This window comes from Galeopterus variegatus, unplaced genomic scaffold, assembly GCF_000696425.1.
Source record: "Galeopterus variegatus unplaced genomic scaffold, G_variegatus-3.0.2 Scaffold890, whole genome shotgun sequence".
Classification (NCBI taxonomy): Eukaryota; Metazoa; Chordata; class Mammalia; order Dermoptera; family Cynocephalidae; genus Galeopterus; species Galeopterus variegatus.
The window spans coordinates 163,207-182,630 of NW_007727001.1; the positions used below are offsets into that span (position 1 = coordinate 163,207).

The 19,424-nt window shown below is 35.3% G+C and overlaps 1 protein-coding gene across 1 annotated transcript in view; it reads right to left on the reverse strand.

The window, feature by feature from the left end:
• STT3B (STT3B, subunit of the oligosaccharyltransferase complex (catalytic)) overlaps positions 1–19,396 on the reverse strand; it is a 111,925-nt gene extending 92,529 nt beyond the window's left edge. The window contains exon 1 of the mRNA XM_008573210.1: positions 19,303–19,396. The gene's annotated coding sequence lies outside the window, so the exon portion shown is untranslated. The remainder of the gene's footprint in view (positions 1–19,302) is intronic.
• Between the last annotated feature and the right edge of the window lie 28 nt (positions 19,397–19,424).

Below are 19,424 nucleotides of genomic sequence, written 5' to 3' on the forward strand. Positions count from 1 at the left end.
AAAAGTAAAAAAAAAAAAAAAAAAAAAAAGAAACCTGAAAAAAAATCTAAGATCATATATAAATTAGTATATTTGATAAATTAAAACTATCCCAATCATACTTTTTGCTAAGCTGAGTCCAATACAGACTGAAATCTAAAATACCTAGGCAAAAGGACAGGCACATGTGGTCTCTTTTTTTCTCTACATAACACACACACACACCTGTGTATGTGTGTATAGTATATATATTTAAGTCAGGCACACATATTCATATATTATAGAAAAAATCTCCAGGGCTGGCCCGTGGCTCACTTGGGAGAGTGTGGTGCTGATAACACACCAAGGCCACAAGTTCGGATCCCTGTATAGGGATGGCCAGTTAGCTCACTTGGGAGAGTGTAGTGCTGACAACACCAAGTCAAGGGTTAAGATCCCCTTACCAGTAATCTTCAAAAAAAAACTCTAAACATTATATATAAACCTGTTATGCTTACATTTATTTATTGTTATCACATATTATCTAACTTGTTAGATATTTTATAATTATATATTATACTACATAAATAGGATTTCCAATAATCATTACATATATAAATATGTATTATATGTAAATCAGAACACATATTCATATACTATAGAATCAAGATTTATAACTAACATGCATTATCTACAGTAATAACATCCCACAACCCACAATTTGCTGTGATGAAAAAATCAAAGTGGTTTGGCTAACTAATAAGCTCAAAATCAAAATGAACAACATTCTGCAGGTAATACTCTCAGGCACAAAAGCAACAAAAAGAGATTAAAGTAAAATAAAACAATCACTCAAAATAAGCAATGTATATAAGGACTTCTCTGGACATCTTTAATTAGTTAAGACTTAAAGGGAAGGCATACTCATAAGCTGACAAATTACTAAATATTGAGGAGCTGCAGGTCAGGAGGGATGTTATAAAATAGCAGATACTCATTTGTTCAGTTTTGGAAAAAAAGAGGTTCCAATTATAATGTGGATATACTTGATGTTCATAATGCAGTAATTCAAACAAAAGGATAAAGATAAAGATTTAAATCCTGCAAGTCTGTCAGTCCTGGTTGAATCTCTATGATTTTGGGAAAGTCACTTAGCATCATGAGGCCTCGGGCTCCTCATATATCAAATAAAGCAACTAGATAAGTCTTTCCTAAACTGAAATGCATGGAACACTAACTAAAAAAAAAACAAACAAACAAACCCTATAGTGATTCCTAAATTAAATATGGCAAATACTAGATTAAATAAAATTAACAGTTTATTGAAGAACTTCTCAGCCTATAACATGTTAATGTGTATTGTAAATCAACATAAAAGGATGTGGTAAGAAGTTTTTTTCAAATTTAAATTATCAGAGATTATTTTGAACTACAATATCCGAGACATGGGGTCTAAAGAACACTTTGGGGCAAACACTCAAACAAAACTTCTACATTCTCATTCAGGTATAAAGTTCATTCCATATTCCAAAGAAATCAAAAACTATCCAAGTTACCTAGTTTGAATCCCCTGTTCTTTGCCCATTTTTCAAACAAAATATCAGCAAATATAATAAAGAGGAGTTAAAAATGAAAAGAATAAAAGGAGAATAAATCACTTTTCTCCTACCTTTTGAAAGGGGTTGGAGAGGTGATAAATACTGAATTATATAAAAGCTTTAGTATCCTTAACATATTTAAAATAACATCAATTTCTGTAAAACATAACATATATTAAAGTCCTCAGAGATTAGCATGTTTGGTATACTCTAAAAACTTACTTTGAGAATTACAAATGTTACAGATACATTTACTGAATTTTAACAAGACATAACTTTTTTCCTCTGTTTTACAAATGGCATTATACTAGGCTCAACACGGTGGAATCTGGCATTACATTTTTTACCAAATTATCTGACACCTAAAATTTATCATGGTAATATCATATCAACATTATAGCAAACATGTTATACTTTATTTTTATTTTTTTTAAGAATACAGTAGCTATTTATTGAGTTCATACTACATACCAGGCACAAGCTAAACAGTGTACAGATGTGTTATTTAATCCTGACTGTAACCCAAAGGACTAAATTCTCAAAACATGTTATACTTTAGTTAACTTTTTGAGGAAGGGTAACTTAATTCTTTATGACACTATAAGTGGAAGAATCTGGGGCAGTAGAGAATAAAAATAAATGAGAGGTTTGGTCATGCAATGGCTGAAATCACTGGTGGAAACATTCCTAGGTCAAAGTCTCCAGACGTTCTGTATTCCACTAAATGTCAAAAAATTCTTCCAATTAGCAGAAGTACTATTATCACTTCCACTTCTGCCTTTGGATCTTAAATCCAAGAAATATGAAGTGACATGAAAATAAGTCCTGCTGCCTAAAGCACTGCTTTTAAACCAGAGAGCTATACTGAGGTGTCTTCAACATATGGAATTGTAATGATTGGAAACTACTCTTTTACAAAGAGCAAATCTTCCTAATTTGAGAGTAGGGAAGAAGTGTCTGCAAGTTTAATTATCTTTTTGTATTTGTTCAGACATGAGAGAAAGCTGTTTCGTTTTATTCAAAGCCTTGCATTTTGAAATTCATTATTGCTCTGTGGCATTTTCAGTTTTAAAGCAACTCAGCTGCACTTGATGCATGCCTACAGTGTTCTTTTTAAAGTACATAAGGCAAATATTTGAATATTAATTGTGAATCTCTGACTTCTATTATAATTTTGAAAAAACATTTTTGTTACATTTATTCTTTATTCCCATAATAAAGCTCAGAGGTAAGGGCAGGCAAGAAAATTTCAGATATCACCCAATTCCTTTTTCCTTTCTTCTGAGAACTCCATAACACCCTCAGAGACACACACATAAACAAGGGTTTGAAATGTATTGGCAGATCCTGACTGATTGATACAAATGAATAACCACCACCCCCCCCCCCAAAAAAAAATTTTGAAAAAACATTTTTGTTACATTTATTCTTTATTCCCATAATAAAGCTCAGAGGTAAGGGCAGGCAAGAAAATTTCAGATATCACCCAATTCCTTTTTCCTTTCTTCTGAGAACTCCATAACACCCTCAGAGACACACACATAAACAAGGGTTTGAAATGTATTGGCAGATCCTGACTGATTGATACAAAAGAATAACCACCCCCCCCCCCCCCAAAAAAAAAGAGGAATAAGGAAGGCAGGTAAGATTAGAAAGAACTTGGGGCTGAACATCACTCTGGGCAAATCACACTTTATCTAAAACATTATAATTGACCATAAATAAATTTAAAATGGGGATAATAAAATGTCTATCTCATAGGATTGCTGTAAGGACTAATAAGCCACAAACTCGAATAAGATATCTGCAACAAACTTAACCCAGAACTAGTGTTGTATATTTATATCCTCCTATTAAATCAGTAAGAAAAAGACAAAACAACCCAATTAAAAAACTGGCCAAAGACATCAACAGATACTTCACAGAAGAGGAGATAAAACCAATAAACACATTGTGGTAGAGTTTCCAAACATGGACCTAAACAAGTCTGCCCCTACCTGTATATGTACCTCCTCTCTTGACACTGATCTAGGCCTGTGTCTATTTTGAACAATATAGTACAAGTGATGCTATGTCCATTCCAAGCTTAGCCCTTAGTTGGGCTGGCAGCTTCCTCCCTCTTGGAATGCTCTTTCTTGGAACCCAGCCACCATACTGTGAGGCAGCCCAAGAAGACACATGGAGGAACCAAAAGCCCCAGGTGAGCTCACTCAAGATTCCAGATGATTCAGCTATACAGGCATCCCAGATATTTTAGTGCCAGCTGACTGCAGCATATTGAATCTACAGATAACTATAATCATCTCAGCACCCCAGATGACACATGATACAGAAGAACTTCCCACCTAATCCACAGACTTTTGAAAAATACTAAAGCACTGTTTTCTCACTAAGTTTTGGAATACTTAAATTTTTATAAGTAACTGAAACATATTAATGACAAAATTCCACTACCTGGTATACACCCTAGCAAACATGCACACATATGCATCAGAAAACAGTTTTAATGTTTACAGCAGCATTGTTCATAATAAAAAACTGGAAATTCAAATGTACATCACTAACAAATATATAAATGCTAGTAAAAGAAGAATATATAAAGGATAATACTATTTTTTAAGCTACAAACAAAGCAAAACTTAGCAATCTATTGTTTATACATATATATGAGGGTTTTTAAAAAAAAAAATAAAAGGAAATGTTAAACAAAGCAATAGGAAACCATTATCCTGACTTAAGAGGAAAATCAAGGCAATACAGACTAGAGAAGAAACACATATAGATGTGAAGTTAATAATGTTCTAGTTCTGTTATTGGGTAGAAGGTTCACAGGTGTTTATCATTAAGTTTCATAATTACATATATGGCATATATATCCTATTTTATATGCAAGTTGTATTTTAAATATACTTCAATTTATAAAAATTTATTTATATAATTTTATATTATGTTGTGATTCATATCCAACAGTTATAAACACTTAAATTACACAAACACTTTTTAAACATTTGGAGTTATTTTTATTGCAAAAGGAAAACCTTTCCTATAAAGGCTGTTCATAATAGACATGTTATTTAAATGTGGTAAATTGTTTTAAAAATAAAGTACCTTCAACAGAAGAAAAGATCTTCCTAAGATCTTCCTTTCTAATGAAGTGACTCATTTTAACAATCTTCAAAAAATATCTTTATTTAAAAAGATTTTTAGTTGCTCCTCAAGCTCATTTTCCTACCTTGAACATATGACTGGCCTTTATGCAGTTTTAAGATTGGACTTATTTCATCTACCTCACATAGTTTCATTATCCTTTTCCTTCAAATGCCAGAAAGCTGCTTAGCATATTAAAATAAAAGCCTTCTTAGCTATGTCTAGAGTAAATATGATCTTGGGATTGAAATTAAACTTCCATAGAGCAAGTTTATCAAAAACAAAAATCAATAAATACGATACACTACATAAACAAAATTAAGAACAAAAACATGATTATCTCAACAGACACTGAAAAAGCATTTGACAAAACTCAACATAAATTCATGATAAACACTCAACAAATAAGGCACAGAAGGAAAGTACTGCAACACAATAAAAACCATATATGGCAAACCCACCCCCAATATCATTCTATAGAGAAAAGCTGAAAGCTTTTCCTTTAAGAACAAGAACAAGGCAAGGATGCTTACTCTTACCACTCCTATTTAATGTAGTATTGAAGGTACTAGCCAGAGCAATCAGGCAAGAGAAAGAAATAAAGGGCATCCAAATTGTAAAAGATGAAGTCAAATTGTCCCTGTTTACAGATGACATGATCCTATATACAGAAAAACCTAAAGACTTGACCAAAAAACTCTTTGAGCTGATAAATTCAGTAAAGGTTCAGGATATAAAAGCAATAGACAGAATCAGTAGTGTTTTTATACTCCAACAATGAACTAGCAGAAAAGAAACCAAGAAACAAGTCCATTTACAATAGCTACCCCTGAAATACAATATCTAGGAAAAAATTTAACCAAGGAGGTGAATGATCTCCACAATGAGAATTACAAATTACTGGGCCGACCCCGTGGCTCACTCGGGAGAGTGTGGCGCTGGGAGCGCCAAGGCTGCGGGTTCAGATGCTATATAGGGATGGCCGGTGCGCTCACTGGCTGAGCGCGGTGTGGGCAACACCAAGCCAAGGGTTACATTCCCCTTACCGGTCACAAAAAAAAAAAAAAAAAGAGAGAGAATTACAAATTACTGCTGAAAGAAATTAAAGGGGACCCAAAAAGATGGAAAGACATCCCATGTTCATGGATTGGAAGAATTAATGTTGTGAAAATGTCCATACTACCCAGAGTGATCTGCAGATTTCAATGCAATCCCCACTAAAATACCAACTACATTCTTCACAGAAATAGAAAAAACAATCCTAACATTCATGTGGAACAACAAAAAACCCCAAACAGCCAAAGCAATCCTAAGCAAAGAAAATATAGCCAGAGTCATTACACTACCTGACTTCAAATTATACAACAAAGCTACAGTAACCAAAACAGCATGGTAAGGGCCGGCCCATGGCTCACTTGGGAGAGTGTGGTGCTGACATCACCAAATCAAGGGTTAAGATCCCCTTACAGGTCATCTTTAAAAACAAAAACAAAAAAACCCCCAGCCTGGTACTGGCATAAAAACAGACACACAGACCAATGAACAGAATAGAGAATCCAGAAATCAACCCACAAACTTACAGCCAACTGGTCTTTGACAAAGGCACCAAGAATATACACAGGGGAAAGGACAATTTCTTCAATAAATGGTGTCAGGAAAACTGGATACCCATGTGTAGAAGAATGAAACTAGACCTATACCTCTTGCCATATACTAAAATCAACTCAAAATGGACTAAAGACTTAAACATGAGACCTGAAACTATAAAACTCCTAGAAGAAAACATAGGGGATAAACTACAGGATGTAGGACTGGGCAAAGACTATGAATAAGATCTTAAAAGCACAGGCAGCAAAAGAAAAAAAAAAGGGACCATATCAAACTAAAAAGCTTCTGCACAGCAAAAGAAACAATCAACAGTGAAAAGACAACCACAGAATGGGAGAAAATATTTGCAAACTATACATTCAACAAGTGATTAATACCAGAATATATAAGGAACTCAACAGTGAAAAACAAATAATCCAATTAAAAATGGGCAAAGGAGCTGAACAGACAGACATTTTTCAAAGGAAGACATACAAATGGCCAACAGACATATGAAAAAATGTTCAACGTCACTCAGCATCTGGGAAGAGCAAATCAAAACCACATAGAGCTATCATCTCACCCCAGTTAGACTCGCTATTATCAAAAAGACAGAGGATAACAAATGCTGGCAAAGATGTGGAGAAAGAGGAACCCTTATACACTGTTGGTGGGACTGTAAATTAGTACAGTCATTATGAAAAACAGTATAGAGGTTTTTCGCAACTACAGAGAGAACTACCATACAAACCAGCAATCTCACTACTGGGTATATACCCAAAGGAATGGAAACCATCATGTCAAAGAGATACCTGCACTCCCATGTTTACTGCAGCTCTGTAATAGCCAAATATGGAACCAACCTGAATGTCCACTGACAGATGACTGGATATAGAAAATGTGTATATATACACAATGAAATACTACTCAGCCATACAAAAAAGAATGAAATTCTGCCATTTGCAGCAACATGGATGAGCTTGGAGAAAAACACGTTAAGTGAAATTAAGCGAGGCATAGAAAGAGAAATACCTCATGTCCTCACTCACAAGTGGGAGGAAGAAAGGAAGAATCACAATAATACATTGAACTTTAAGAAGGAGAGAACAGAACTGTGGTTACTAGAGGGGAGAAAGGGGGAGGGTGAGGGGGGTAGCAAGATATTGGTTAATGTACACAAAGAATTATGTTTTGTAATGATGAATATACCAATTATCCAGATTTGATCATCACATATTGCACACAAGTACCGATAGTCAACTCTGTACCCCACAAATATGTATAATCAATTGTTTCAATAAAAAAATTTTAATTAAAAACACGTGCAGTTTTAAGTGTCAATGTACCAAAGAAACCCTGCTCACTATAGATTTTTTCTCTCCTTCCTCCTCCTCCAACCCTATCCAGCTCCCTTTCCCCTCTTCCCGTCCCCCCAACTGTTCCACATCTTAGAGTGTAAAAAAAAATTAAAAATGAATAAATTAATTTAAAAAAAGAAAAAAGGCACACTGATAAAATTGATTAAAAAAACAGCACACATTATTTTTAAGCAAAAACATTTTATGAGATCATTACAGCATTATCAGTTTTAAGACTCACAGGAATATTGCTATTACTAGACAGAATGATAATATAAAGAGCTGACCAGTCATTTTTTTATTGTTCAATTCATAGTAAAAGAAGATAAAGGTTTTATATCTTGGCTTATTTAACTCACAAGATCTACAATATTCAATGATTCTCCCAGTAACTAGACATAGACAAAGCTCTTTCCACTGCAAAGACACTTTAATGGAGACTAGCACCTTATTTCACTCCTGATTGTTTTTCTTTAGTATCTTTTAACTCTTTATGGTAAAGTTTAAATAAGATCAATCTGAGCTGTGATGGCTTCCTAAAGTGTTGCTTAATTTGCATATTAATTACCTATAATCACAAAGTTAAATCAAGAGCCATGAAACCAAATGGATCATTAATCCCCACCCCCTCCTAAACTCATCATTGGCATGAATTTAGTATATTCTAACTAATGCCTATGTATGCAATGATAATTTCAATTCTTACTATTCCTCCACACCAGGATATTTTTCTCAAGTTCAAAGAAAATGCCAGCTTGTAGATTTTACTTTTGTTGCTGGCCTCTTTCTTTTTTTCATTTATCTCAAAAATTAACAAAACTTTTATAATTCATATGGTTTTTTGGATATTAACTAATCTGTCTTCCATTATTCAATGCTCCTTAACTAGTGAGTTAAAACTTGAGACAGAACTCTCCTAGAATTATTTGTACTTGGAAAAAATACTCATGAAATTAAAATTTCCCTCAAAGTTCTTCCTAAGGTATCCATCCAGCCATTCATCTCCCATGCTGACACAATCAATGAAGCTCACATAAATCATTTCTTCTAAAGGCATTATCATCTCCTTTCTTCATCATCAACTCTTTCCTCCTTCTGTAAGATTAAAGTGACACCTTTATTGAAAGTGGGATTAATGTTCACTACACATATGATTTTACTGACATCACAGTCAACTCCAAGATTTACCAAGGCATTACACAATAACAACAGAGACTTGTATACTATTACTATCACCGCCAAAACATAAAATGTGGTTATCATTAAGAATAAAGGATCTGTCAATATTCGCTGAGGACTCACTATGTCCCTAGTACTATGTAGGATATTCTACGAAGATTAGAAAAGATGTTCTTGATGTAAAGGATCTTTTGTTTGTCTCTATAATAATGCCAACAAGAATAAGAAGTTATCATTACTACTCATTAAAGGGGAAAATGAGCCCAAAGTTCAACATTAAAACAGCATCTTACAGAGCTGGCCCGTGGCTCACTTGGGAGAGTGTGGTGTTGGTAACACCAAGGCCACAGGTTTGGATCCCTATGTAGGGATGGCCAGTTAGCTCACTTGGGAGAGCCTGGTGCTGACAACACCAAGTCAAGGGTTAAGATTCCCTTACTGGTCATCTCTTTAAAAAAAAAACAAACAAACCAGTATCTTACCAATTTAGGCAAAGAATAAACTTAAGTCCTCTTGAGTGTTTTCACATTACAAGTGTTGAAATCTTCAAAACAGCTCTGGCCTATTTAGTCAAATGAACAGTCCTAAGCAAAATTTAACTAAAGTAAGTTTCTTTTATACTGGGGTTAATAAAATCCATACCTGTATCTCTTATATAAAGATAAGCTATATGCGATTGTTATTTCTGAAAAAAGTATGCCTGGCATGTTTCTTACTAGTTAATACAAGTCAGAAAAGTATCTACACCTTGGGAGTTCATACAAGAGGAACACTAGTTAAAACAGCTTAAATCATTAGGTTGGACCATTATCCAAAGTCAAATCATTTTATTACTCTCTGGCATGTACTACATGGGATTGTGTAGAGATGGGACATAAGTATGTATACCTTCCTTATGATACTTGATTTAAATTTTAAGTTTGAATTCTGTAGAATACTGACTGGCCAAATTGAGAGTCTGAACAAAGACAGTCCTAGATTTAAGTTTTTCTTGAACTAACAATTAACTATGACAACAGTCCATTATTTGTTCACAAAAGAAATAAACGGTTATCTACTCAAATAGCATGGGTTCCATACTAATGTGTAGCAAAAAAATACCATCAAATTTGATCAAAATCATCTGACCAATAAATAGAAATGTATTTGAGAGTATTCATGTTTATTAATTCACTTAAGAACTGTTTTCTAATTAAAAGTTTGTAAGTTGGAATCACGTTTCCAATATCCTGAAACATTTGCTAAGACATAGTTCTCCTCCAAGTTCCTATGTAAAGAAAGTCCCATGACCTTTTCTTTACTGTTCTTTGAATTAAACTTTTTATTCACTGAGAACAGTTTCTGAAAGAATCTTATTAATTTCACACCTCCTCCATTCTTCCTGAAGACCAAAACAGCTACTAAATCAATAAAGGAAATAAAGAAATGAAAAAGAATAAAAGTGGTAGCTATGAAAGACTGGGAGAAGAAAGCAACATGGAAAACAATATAAGAGAAATGCAAGATATTCAAGATTCCACATCTACACACACACACTCACCCACCTCCATACACACAACCCAGGATCAACAGTCCTCTACAAAAATACCAATACATCAAACAGTTCATTCCTTAGGATTTTTCTAAATTCCTTCAGCTCAGATCCCCTTTACTCTTTCCTTCCTTCAAGAACTACCAAGTAACCATTCCCTCCCTTATGCCAATTTTAATATACGTACTTTAAAATGAACAATAGTTGACATAATTTTGGGTTCATCTGATTATCATGTGTCTCTTGACAGTGATGTCTCTCTCCTCCTCCACCCCACTTCCCTGTATTCTCGGTGTCTGTTGAAAGACTAAATCTCTCTGGCCAGTTAGTGCCTTAAAAAAAGTTGTCAAGGTCATCTGGAGACACGGTGGTTGACTGTAGCTCAAGAGTTCATCTTTGAGGTAATTTTTGATCTCGACTGAATTGAAGGATGGCTTCCATTTTCATTTCCTATAGGCACTTCCCTCTGTAAAAAACAGGCAACCTCCTCATATGGATAAGAAGCCTGCTTAGTCAAATTACTGCTAAACCTTATTACCCACATACTCTCAACAACCTTTTGACCTGTGAAGATGACTCTTAAAAATAATGCTGAGCAAAAAAGCAAGACACAAAAGCCATGATTCCATTTATCGAAGTTTAAAAATAGGAAAAACTAAATTATATTATTTGGCAATGCACAGAGTTTTACCACCTATAAGAAAAAGCAAGGATATAATTACTATAAAAGTTAGGAGGTAGGGGATTGAAAAAACACACACAAGTGCTTCTGAGGTGGTGAAAATGATATTGATCTGGGTGATGGTCACATGGGTTTTCATTCTATTGTACATTAGATTTATACTTTTCAGAATGTGTTATATTTTACAATAAAAGCATTGTTCTACAGACTGAAGCTGAACACCTTTTCACCTATATTAAAAGCCCTTGCAGAACATATTTCTTTGCTCGTTTGTGTAAACATTTAAGACTTATTTTCAAAGAATATCTCAAAGATTACAAGAGTGTTACCATCTAATAACTCTGTGTTCCATTATTTTTGTTGTGGATTACACAAATAAGATAGTATAATAATTTACTTTAATAATAAATCTTCTTAAATAGGATGTAGTCTACTTTGCAGGAGTTACTGGTGTTTTAAGAATAGGCATGAAGTAAACATATATATACTAGTAGGAATGGTGGTCACAAGCGAGTTTTGGTCATGATCTTTTTCTCCAACTCCATTCCATCAATTTGGCCTATGTTCTTCTTAAGACAAATTTGTCTAGCAACAAACAATAATTTAAGCTGTGCTTATACTTGAACTTTAGAAATTGTGAATTACTATATTTTAATTTTTTAATGGTGTGAACAACAGTATAAACTTTTACCTTTAACGTTAGTGTTTACACAGGGGACCTTCAAAAAGTTCATGGAAAAATGCAATTACCTTTCAATTACATTTTTCCACAAACTTTGTGAAGAACCCCCATGCATATATATCTCTCATACACTGCAACATATCTATGGAGAAGGAGAGGAGGAATGGGAGTGGGAGTGGGAGTGAGCAGGACTATATTTTAAGTTTAAAAACAAATTCATTTGAAGTCTTTTGTAGGTTGAAAGGACTGTTAGATATCACTAAAGAAAAGAATATCATACTGGGCAGAAAAATCTTTAACTACCTGAGAATAGCTAATAAACATGTAAGGCATGAAAAAGAAATTAAAAGAAAACCCCTAAAGAAACATTACTGCCTTGGTTATCAACTAATCACTAATACTTTAACACTTTACTAATATAGAAGAAAATTTCTTTAACTATATCTTTATGCAATAACATTTCCCTTTTGAAAAGAATGAACAAAAAAAGTAAAAAAAAAAAAAAAAAGTTGTTAAACTTAAACTATTAATTTATAGAGATCACAGGCAACCAACCAGTGTACACAATTTTTAAGTCACCAATTTCAAAGAAGTCAAATTTCACATGAAAGCTCTATTTGTTTCCATATCTAAACTTGAATTGCCAAAATTTCCAGTATTGTTAATTTAAAGTGAGTGGTAGAAAGTAACTTCTCCAAATCTTCTGCAGGAACAATTTTCAAACAACTTCTCAAAATATCCCTCTAAAGAATCAAGCCATGCTGCAACTGCACCACCTTAGAAAATGTATTTCATCCCTCTGATCTTTAGCTTCTTTGTCCAAAAAGAGGAAGATAAGCAGGCAACATATACTCTAAAAATCCTTTAGGCTAAGTATAGCTGTCCACCTCATAATTCCATTCCTTTAACCAGATGGCTTAAGCTTAATACTTCCGATCCCATTACTATGAACTTTTTACAGACAAAATGAATCTAAATGAAAACATTCAATTGGATTCAATCATCTTTTCCTCCCATTCAGCTACTCCCTAAAAAGCTCTGTTTCTGAAAACTCCCTAGTCATTCGGGGTTAAAGAACTTAAAACCATCAATTAATTCTCTCTTTCTCACATCAAAACTGTCATCCAACTAGTGAGCTTAGTTAACTAGAGCACAGATTGCAACCAGCCATTTTGATAGGCCAATATGTTAAGACTTAAATCAGGGCAGCTGATTAAAAAATCATAAATTAAATGGAGGATACTTTCATTTAAGCCTGCCTTGGAGGCAGAAGATGCAGTAAAAACAACACACGCTCTAGACTCAGGCAGAGCTGTGTTCTTCCATCCTACTGGGGAATACTGAATTAAAATATCTTTTGTTTATGGAAACAAAAGATGTTACCTCAATTCTAAGATACCATTGGATTGTAAGACACTGTAAAAACTACTACTATTTAGAACACATATTAAAGTTATCCTGCAATACTAAGTTCCAAAGAAAGAAAGAAAAACAAAAAAAAGTCACAGATAATATGGTCGATTTAATTACTGCAACTGTCAATTCTTTAGATATGCGTTTATCTACAAACTGTACAAACTTTAATAACATAAAGGCATTCACCAACTATGTACAGGTTATATTCCAAAATATGTTTAGATTCTTTCATTTGAAACTATAAAAGCATTTTTCCAAAGACATGAAATTCTAAATAGTGGTTAGATTTTCTGGCAAGCCTACAAATGCCAGTTAACTGCTCCCATCTTTCCCAACAGTTACTCCCACCTAACATAATCCTCCCTCTCTCCTTTTTTCAATCCTATGATTTTGCCACTTTCTATCAACTTCTAAACTCCTGAAAATTATCCATGGTCAGAAGTAGGTAAGGCAAAGACATAGAAGCCTTCTCAGAAGAGTAAGTAGTTTAAAAACTAAAAGTATGCATCAAAATCAGGTAAAACAGATAGAGATGAAGACAGAGTAGCAGGTTAACCATTTACAGTAAATGTTTTTCCCTTTCGATAGTATTAATTTGGCCCATACAATATATTTGTGAGTCCTATATTATTTAAATGTTTTCCTTTTTTCCTATTTATTGTAGGGACTTACAGAAGCCACTGCAATCTATAAAACTAAAGCATTACATCTGGATGAAACAAGTCTGACCAATAAAAGCCTTCTAATAATTCACCAGTATTTGGGACTTACACAAAAAATTAAGTTTCATAAAACCAACATCAATACCCTTCTAACCACTTCAAAGTTCCTCCTGAGACACCAGATTCAGCAAAGTCAAGTCATTTAACAAATGGGTCATTTAACAGTACATCAGGCTAATGTACTGACTTATATGGTACTCAGGCAAGCTACTAACCAAAACCTGGAATGAGGGAATCTGATCCTAACCTGCAGTCCAACTGCAGTACAGATACAATATTTGCACACATTGTACTCAGGTATTATAGAAAACAAATACTAGTTGGAAATAAGAGATCATCTATCATGGAGTTAGGGAACAAAGATAACATTCTTCATGTTGCAGTAAACAATGGACTCACTACCAGTCTGTCTCCAAGCAAGATTTAAAAGCAGTAATAGAAAGATAAAAAAAAAAAAAGTAAAATATAAATTGTAGAATCTAGGTGGTTAGTATATGAGTGCTCACTATAAAATTCTTTCAACTTGCCTGTACGTTTGAAAATTTTCATAATATAAGAACCAAAAAAAAGAAAAAAAGAAAAAAATTTTCATAATATAATAATTTAGCAATATATAGGTCTGTTGAATTGTGGGGGCTTTATAATTCAAGTTAACTGCAGTATTGTCGCTCCCCAAGATCATTAAATATTCAAAGCAAACGAATTGAGAAAAAAACGTGATTCAGTCACTGGAGAATATTAACCTTTCCATTCTTTATTTCTGAGGACACATGTGAACTGATGAATACTAAGATATTACAATAAGCAGAAATCTTAACATTTTTCAGGGCCTGCCTGTGGCTCACTCAGGAGAGTGCGGTGCTGACAACACCAAGCCAAGGGTTAAGATCCCCTTACCGGTCATATAAAAAAAAAAAAAAAGAAATTTTAACATTTTTCTCATACACTCAAAACTTGAGAGCATAAAAATTGAAGACAGATTAGGTACAGGCAGACTAGTAAATTACCCCATATTCATAACAACTGGGCCAGAGCCTATAACGTAAATCCTTTTTTTTCCCCTTTTTGTCTTTTTTCGTGTCCGGCAACGGACTGCAACCCTCAGTGTCGCGCCCGTACCGGACAGGGACCGGCAACGGGATCGCAACCCTCGGTGCTGCGCCCGCCCCTCGCTCAGCCAGTGAGCGGGAACCGGTCTGTATGTGGGATCCGAACCCTCGGCGGGAGCACCACCACGCTCCCAAGCAGCGCACTGTAGCATGCGCCACCGGGCCGGCCCTAACGTAAATCCTTATTTTGAGTTGATAATGCTTGGCCTATGACCAATATTGTCTTTATGTAAACTACTCATGGCAGTAAGATGCATGCAGTCCTACCCAATTTAGTCCTCAAGATGTGAAAATACTAAAGGGAAAGAAAAATTTCCAAGGTCTTTAATGACAGAGCCTAACTACCCCAGGACCTATTACATGCCTCATGAAATCCATGATTATTACCTATAGTAGCCACCACACTTACCCACCAAAATGGGAGCAGATCCAATCCCATCATCCAACCCAGTGGCTCAAGGCATTTGCTGCACCTCCCCGCACTTGTAATTTAGAATAATCTCAAAAATTCAAGGCAAGAAAATTTAAAAATTGCAATGAAATCAGTGACAGTATACCTGTTCTGAAGTGCAGCTGCACTGCTGTTGCTAATGATCCCATCCCACAGTCAAAGTGACTTTAAGACTTAGGGACATTTGTGTTCTAAATCTACTTTTGTTACCCATTTTTGTCTTCTTTAGAACAGAGGTCAAGATCCTCTTTTTGTCATCTGCAAGTGAAGAAAAACATGGAGACCACACAGTACAGGAAGTAGTACCCAACTTACAAAAAGTTTATGTTCCAAAGGTTTATCATTTCTTTGAAAACTTGTTTGTACTAATTAGCCTATTTATACCATAGTTTCTATAGAAAAACTGCATTCCAAGTTTCAACTCTAACTGCAACCTTTGTGGCCTGCAAAAAGGCATCTGCTGCCTTTTTGCTAACTGCAGCCAAAACCCAAGGCTCAGAAAATTCTCTCTCTCTCTAGGGAAAACCCATTATAACCTGTGAAGACAGGGAAAAGGGCAGCTCTCCTCACATAGGGAGCTTTCACATTGCTTCTATGGGAAAAGCTACCACAATTTAACAAGATAATGGTTATTGAAAAGGTACCTGGCTAATATAACGTAAAATTATTAACAGTTACTACAAAAACACATAGGAACTACATTTTGTTCCAGATAAGAAGAAGAAAAGTTAGGTGTTGTTAAACTAGTAGATCAACCAAATGTTTGGCAAGTACAGACAACATAGTCTAAAACTGCTTCCTAATGTCTAATCAACTAATAAGGAAGGAAATTACTAAAGTGAAAAGGTGAGGAGATGGTTACCAACAGTGTTGCTAAGTTCTAAAATAGTGCAGTGTACTTTAATTCAATTAATATATTTATCATTTAGCATCATATACCACCCCTTATAACAGTTGGTAAGATTTATAAAATAACTTGGGTGACAAATTTAAAAAACAAGTACTTTATGACAATGAGTCACTTTTGGCAGCTAACTTGAGTCTTAGACAATTTAAGAACTACTGTAAAATTTATAGAAATAACTCACCATCAAATAGAGTAAAGCTTTCACTAAACAGGCTTCAGAATGAAAGCTATGACAGATAAGGAAAAAGTGGTTAGGGAAGGTGTGGGCAGACCAGAATAAATTGGTTTGTGGACACAGAGCCAGAGAGGAACATTTAAATATTATTAAAGGTTAATGTCATTACTACATGATAAAATGGCAATATGAGCAACTCCCAAGCTAGTATAACACCAGATAGAGTGTTAGACTGCAGGCCAGTTAAAGTGTTGGTATTATTAATAGCTTTGGCAGGAAACTGCTTTAAAAATCCAAAGTAATAATGACAAGCAATCTACACACTACCCCCTTTTAAATTTTTCCAATAAGAATGATTATAAGAATGAGAGAGAAGAACGAATGAGATGCTTAACCACTTGAGATCTTCAAAAGGTATGAAAAGAAAAGTTAAAGTTGGCAAACAAGGTATTTTTTTGATTCTCATTAAGTTACCTGAATTAGACATTATTTTAGATTCATACTGACAAGTCTCCATTTACAGTAAGGTATAGGGACAATTCTTTTACTACATAAATCTGTTTACTACTTCAGAATTACCTAACATCATGAGCATAACCTTTTAAACAAAAATATAAGTGTAAATATTAAAACTGCATAAGCAGAATACCTAAATTAAGTAGGTCAAGACTGAAGAGATGTACATATTTTTAGATTAGTATATATGAATTAAAATTCAAATGGTACAGTTAGCAAAATTATGTGTCATAAATCTGTTTTCATACATAGAAAAATGTAAGTGAAACAGATTTCCATGTGGATGAAAGAAAAAGGGTTATGCCCTCCAAGAGTATTTTTAAAACTGGAGAAAGAAATCGACTTTCAATTTTTGGCCAAACTTAAAAAAAAAAATTTAACTATTTTATCTGTGAAGCAACCCAATAAGCCTTTTCATGATTACATTTATTCAGTTTTAGTAGTGATCTTTGGCTAACTTGATGCAGATTTCTAACATTCCTTCAGAATAAGGAAAAATAACAAAAATCATCATTTAGTTGTGAATTTTTCTGCAATCCTTAATTTCAGCCTCAGAGCTGCTACTACAGCACTGCGCCTTCTATTTGTAAAAATGTTACTTACTCTCTGGAAATATTATTTACAATTTTTGTTACCCAAAATGTTTGATCAACCATGCACTTCTGCTGCTTTAATCTGAAAAGACAGAACTTTTGCTTTTTGCATTGGTCAATAAATACGAGCAGATTTCATTTTCTGGTTCCAATTTTATTTTTACCTAATTTGCTTAAATGTTTCAAAGCTAAGAATATTGTGTCTAGTCAGTAAGCCTTCACAGATATCTTTAGACTCATAAATAATCCACACTAATATATTTTCTTCTGTGATTCCAAGAAACATAAAGGTTATTTAAAAAAACAAAAACAAAAAACTAGTTTTAGGAAAAAAAAACAAAACCTCTAAAATAGGAGTAAAATGTCTCAGGGAAGAATGTCACGGCAATTAACTGTTTATCTAAATTGAATTCTCCATGAGTTAGCCCCTCTGGTGTACAATACATCTTGCAGTATCATTTTTTTCTCTCCATAACAGCAGAACTTAAATCCGGTATTTCAATATATGGGTAACTGGCCCACCGAAACATTTATTATTTATTTATTAAGTCTCAAGAAGATTCTCTCTCTGTGTATTTCAAATGATAAAACAAAGATCCAAAGTTTAATCTGGTCTAATTATAAAGAAGCAAGATTAATTCAAGGTTAATAGGTCAACAAGATGAATTAAATTAGTTTGAAAGGCATACTCTCAGGTGAAAAAACTTAACTAAGGTTGGGCAAGTTGGGGAAAAAAGTTAAAGCAATATTCCTATCTAGGTAATTCACAGACCAGTACAGAAACTTCCTAAAACATTCAGGTCAGCCCCTTATACTATGCGCAACTTCGGTATTATAATCTAAGGCTCCCATAACTGTGGCACTGTTCGTTCTTTTATCCACAAACCTTCCTGCAGAGACCAATAAAGAAACTAATGCAATGCTTTCGAATATTGTGCATAACACACTAAGGGTGACAGTTTGGCTAACAGAGTAATGATCTGGCTCTAAAAAGCAACCCAAGATGATAGTGGAAACAGTGAGGAGCTGAGTGCACTTACGGGCCTTGAAAAGAGCCACTCTTGAAAATACCTAATGCTAAATAAATAAGACTCGCTAGCTTTCAGATCACTTTCAGGGATATTATTTCCTCTCCCACAACACCCCACTCTCCTTTTCCCTTGTCGTACAATGAGAGCAAAAAGAGAAACGGTAAAAGCATAAAACTGCGAGGCTGAGCAGACAGGGTTCCGGCACATCTGGACTCACCTCCAGCGGCAACAGGGCAACCCTTGGCTGATCCCATCCGAACCAGCAAAAACGCGCCCGCAAAAATGAAACAACACGAAAGCCGCGGACAGGGAGGGCGAGGAGTCGGCCACGAGTCCGCCGAAGAGCGACCTACCGGCTCCTAGCGTGCAGGTCCGGTCCCTGAGACCGGAGCCGGCTGCTCGGGGCTGCGTCCACCCTCCGGGCAGTCTTGACACTTCCCAGGCCAAGGGTCAAGGTTCCGCTCCCGGACCCCGACGCCCCGCCTCAAGCTGCTCGGAGCAAACTTAGCCCACGGGCAGGGGACCCGCGCCCGCCTCAGCCGAGATGCGAGCGGGGCTCGGAGGCTGCGCGGGGACAAGTCCGGAGAGCCGCGGCGGGCAGAGACGCTGGTCCCAGGTCCCCGCGGGCCGCGGGCGGGGGAGGGGCGGCGGGGCACTTACCACGGGTCGAACTCGTGGATGATGCTTTCGAAGCGGATGACCGCGAAGAGGCGCGAGCTGAAGCCGGCAAGCCAGGCCAGGAAGAGGATGGTGAAGGAGAGCAGCGACTGCCAGCCGGCCGG